We start from the raw sequence: 5,258 nt of genomic DNA, 5'->3' as shown, positions 1-5,258 counted from the left end.
ATCGGCAGTAAGTCCAGTTGGAGATTTGAAACCAGCATAGTTAGCATGGGATATATTAAAGAAAAAAAAGGGAGAGAGAACTATAAAAATCATGCCCAGTTATGTATCACGAGGGTAGTGTCATCGCATGAGACTCTAATCTTCGGAGTATAGACTTAGCTCACAACAATTCTATAAGTGTTTTCAGGAAATGCTTAAGAAGATAATCAAGTGTAGAAAGTATAACTCATCATTGAGGTAGATAAGAGAACTGTGGTGAAAGAAATTCAGCGCTTAGCCCAGCTAGGAGTTCAATTTGCGTACTCCAAAGATAGTAGAGTTGTTGTCTAGAATATGACTTGTTCCCCCTTAGTAGCCGTAGAGAAGGAGAAACAATTTGATGATCCCTACGTGTTGCAGTTGAAAGAGGATATTCACAAGTATAAGACGATGACTTTTGAATAAGGGGGAGATGATAGTACTTTGAGATACCACAACAGATTGTGTGTTCCAGACATAGATGGACTTAACGAGGGAAGATATGCTAGAAGCCTAGAATTTCAGGTATTCTGTTTACTCAGGTACCACAAATATGTATCATGGTCTTAAGGAGGTTTATTGGTGGACCAACATGAGAAAGAACGTCACAGACCTTGTGGCCAAATTGTCCGAAATGTTAGAAAGTGAAAGTCGGGCAGCAGAAAGCCTAGTGTTTTATCACAGAATACACATATTTTGAGTGGAGATGGTAGTATGAAATTTATGATATGATTATCTTGCTCATTTTAAAAGCATGATTTGATTGGATGATTGTAAATCGTTACCAAGTCAGCACATTTCTTGCCAGTAAAGACTACAGATTCAGCAGAAGATTATACCAAGTTATACATTCATAAAATCGTCTGATTGCATGGGACTCCGTTGTCCGTCATTTCGGACTGTGGTGCTCAGTTTAAAATGAACTTTTAGAAGTTCTTTCAGAAAGGATTAGGCACAAGTTTTTTTGATGTTCTAAACGTCAATACCACACAAGAGGGGGGGGGGGGGTGATTTGTGTGGTACCCAATTTTCGCTCTAGAAGAACCTGGTTCTTCTAGGTGTACTAACTACTACTGTTTGCGGAATAATAAGTACATAAAATAAAGAACACAGAGTTTTTTACGTGGAAAACACCTGGCTCAAACAGTTAAAAAACCACGACCTACTACTCAGTAGGATTTTCCCAAACTTCCACTAAATCACAGAGCCAAAACAGCGTTTACAAAACTTTTTGTAAACCTAAGGATTAACTCTAATCCCGTTGTAGCACACAGCCTCAACTGTTGCGACAACTTCAAGTTAGCATATAACTTGAACACTCTAAGTACCTAATACAATTGCTTCTATGAAAGCTGAAAGGTACAATTTTAAACCACCTACTACAATTGAATTAGAATAAAAGAAAGACACAATGGAATTGGTTCTTCTATCTCGTTCAAGTAGCTTCAGGAGTGCACACTCAAATCTCACATAAATTGCTTGCAAAATCGCCTTGCTCTTTTGCTCTCAATTTAGTTTAACTTCTGCGTTTGTGCAACACCTGTAAAAGAGAACAATCACTGTCTTTTAATAGGTTAGTAATCAAAGTTTGATTGGGACTCAATTGCTGATCTTCTATCGTAGCTGAGTCCTTGAAGATCTCAAACTCCAACACTATATTTATCCTAGATTGTGTTCTCTTCATATAAGGAGACTTTCTCCCCTTATCCAATATGCAACCTTTTCGATCAGATCAGGAGATATTGCTGCTTGATCGGTAGGACTTATCTCCTTCTCGTGCATCACACATGTGTAGGTTGATCATGACTGTGCTGCACAAGATGGACCTGGTCCATGACTGAGGTCATTTGTCATTCTTCAAAACTTCACCTGTTCTTGGGCCAACAAATTTCCCCTTTTTGATGATGACAACCTCTGTGTGTTTTACTGATTCGAAACCTGTAAGAACTCAGCTTAACCATCAACACTAAATTTAGAAAATTCACTTATCATCAAGGACCAGGTTAATTTGGTTATAAACATCACTTATTTCAGAATATGTAAAGCACAATATCTCTTCCCCCTTTTGGCATCTTCGAAAAGTTGCATACACAATGTGAATCCCAGATTTTAATAAATACTCATGGCCACTGGGGAAACTACAAGTGCAATCATGGTGCAATCATCAGTAATCAACAAACATATTTAAACTATCAAGGTCAGAATAAGCATTAAACAAGAGAAAATAGTAGTTGTCATTGATAGAGATATGTTGCCACCAACAATCCACAAAAAGAAATAAAACATTCAACCATGAGCAAAAAACAGAAAAATCCCTAATCTGCGTCACTAGGGTACTAGACAAGGTCAGGATACAAGTGCTAGGAATCCTAAGGTTTGGAGGAACTGGAGGGTTGAGTTTGGAGAAGATTCAACATGTTCTGAAGAATTCCATCATTCTTCTCCTTTTCTTTGGCAAGCTCAATTCTGAGACCATCCCTCTCAGTTTCCACTTCAACCACACGAGCCTTGAGCCTAGCAATTTTAGCATCCTTAGCTGCACATTCCTGAACCAAAGTCCTAACTTTGCTGTTGATGGGTATCTTCAGAGATGAACCAGGTTCAACTGGGATGGCATTGACTGGATAGTCACAGGCAAGAAGAGTTTTGATGCCAAAGTGTTCCTTTCTCGAGGCCATTTCCCATTTCTTCAGAGGCACATTTAGCCTGTCAAGAACTGTAGTCAGTATGAAGCCATATGGAGTAGCATGAGCCTTGGAGCCATTTATGACCCTATCTAGCAATTTGATAATAAGGGCACGCCAGTTGATTTGCTTTCCTCTCTCCAGGCACTCCATAAGTACCAGGTCCATGTAGTTAGCAGTGTGCCTTCGCTCCTTTCTAGGCAATAAGCACTTGTTGACAAACTCAAACACAACATTGTGCTCAGGCCTCATCTCACTTTTCTGCACAGCCCTGGCTTCATTCACTTCCTCTGAATCACAGATTCTCTTGGTGATTTTAAGGGCAGTAGGGAGGGAGTCCAGGCATGGCCACCTTTGCCTAGTATAGTCATCAAACCCTTCAGAGGGTATGTCCAGAATCTCTCCCAGTTTTACTGTATCAAACTGCACTTGAACTCCCTTCACCAGGCTACTCACAACTCCATCCTTAAAAGCAGCATTTGCCATAAATTCAATCAGCTCATTTCTGGCTTGCTTACCATCCATCTGAAGGACCATGTCCTTCCATCCTTGAGCAGCTAAAGAATCTACCAGTCTCATCATCCCTGGTTCCACCAGGTCCTTCAACAATCTACCTTTTAAGATTTTCCTTCTGCCAAACATGGCAAACCTGTCCTGCTGCTTCTCAGATTCATTCTCTTCTCCTTCTCCACTCCAGTCATCATCATCTGAAACTTTTATTTGTTTAGCTTTCACTGCAGATCTTGTCCTCTTGGCCAGTGTGGGTTCAACAGACACAGGTGCAGAAGAAGACTTCTTGGAGGAAGTCTTGGGCATTTTAGGCTTGGGTGTAGGAACCTCTTCTATTATACCCCTTTCTTGATGGACCAGTTCCATCTCCTCTTCTTCAACAACCTCTGAGGACTCTGCAATCTTTCCCTTTCCCTTATCCATTTTCTTTTTCTTACTTTCTTCTAAGGCTTTTTGTAGATCAGCTTCACTCTGTTTTACCCTGCTTCTTGTGGCTCTTCCCCTAGGCACTGAAGATGCAATAGGTGTTGGAGATGAAGCTTTTCTTTTCTTGGAAGGCTTGGGAACAGTTGGGGCTTTTATTGTGGAAGCTCTGCGTTTCTTTGGGTCATAGCTTGCCCCAACCTTTTTCAGTAGATCAGCCAAGGTTTCTTCAGTAGATGAAACAGGTTCATCTCTTTGCTTGCTCAGATGAACCAACCCCTCAGCAGCTTCCCCAGAACCGCTTCCCCCTGACTTCATGCCACTCTCTTCTAATCTCTCTTGTGCAACCCCACATATAACAAGAACTGCTCCCTTCACATTTCCCCTCTCTTCACCACATGCACCCTCTCTCTCCTTTTCTTTTTCAAAATTCTTTTTACCTCCACTCCTACGTATCTCAGGCACTTCAACATCCCTAATGGGACCAACCACAACAAACCTAGTCTCTATGTTTTCAATCCCAGATGAACTTACCTCAGTAGGGGATTCTTGAGTCTTCTTAGAGTTGGAAGACCCATGTCCTTCACCCTCAGTCGCAGATTGAAAGGATTCAGACTCAGAGATGGAGTCGGAATTTTGAGCTGGGCTTTCTTTCACTTGGCTTGCTTTCAACCTTTCATTTAAAGCCTTCCTCAGAGCCCCAGATGCTACAGTTTTTCGAACGAGCATTTTCTGCCTTCGTAGCCTAGGTTTTGGAGATACACTGGGGGGAGTAGATGAGGATGAATTTGAGGGAGATGGTGGTGGAGGAGTTCTAGGATTTTGTTGTGGGTTAGACATGATGGTCGATTTCTTGAAAGAATTTGGGAATTTTTGGAGAAGATGGCAATTAGAAGTGAAGAAGAGTTTTTTGACAGTTTAGGAATTACGATGAAGACTGGAAAGATGGTGTGTATTTAAAGAGAATTAGACGTTTAATAAGTAACGGCAACTTTTTCAGGGGTCAAAGAGAAGTCTAATCAAACTGAATTTCCAGAATTTTAATGATCAATTTGGCTTTCCTAGATATTAGGCAAAAATTACGGTTTAGAGTTCTAGTTGGACGAAACAGGTTCAATGCCAATGGATAGAATTTTCTAGGGATTTGACAAGTATAGGAATTCTGCTCATGATTGAAACGTTAATCTTTCTGATATTGTAGAGTATAGAAAACATACCTGAGCTTTCATATGAGCCCATACTGATGAACCAGTTTCTTCATTTAGAACTCTCTTGAACATGCCTCAAATGCCATAATAGAGAAAATTTTGTAAAAGATCAGTGAGTCATATAAACACATGTCACATGAGTATACTAATTAAAGTATGAAGCTGAGTAAGAATTAATCTAGATATTTACACAAGTTCAGAATTCCTAGCCAAAAAAAATAATTTTTTTTCATCATTTTTTTTCATTGTGCATTCTGAACTGGACCTATTAGGTGATCTTAATCATCCCTAATTCCAACCTGTTCCTCTCAAAGTTTTCTCTACTCAGTGCTTTAGTGAAAATGTCAACAATTTGTTTATCAGTAGCACATAATTCTATGGAGATCAATCCTTTCTCTATGTTATCTCTTAAGAA

The sequence above is a fragment of the Nicotiana attenuata genome, chromosome 11 (genome assembly GCF_001879085.1).
Source record: "Nicotiana attenuata strain UT chromosome 11, NIATTr2, whole genome shotgun sequence".
NCBI lineage: Eukaryota > Viridiplantae > Streptophyta > Magnoliopsida > Solanales > Solanaceae > Nicotiana > Nicotiana attenuata.
The sequence above is the reverse complement of the archived record's forward strand: the minus strand, read 5'-3'. Positions refer to the sequence as shown.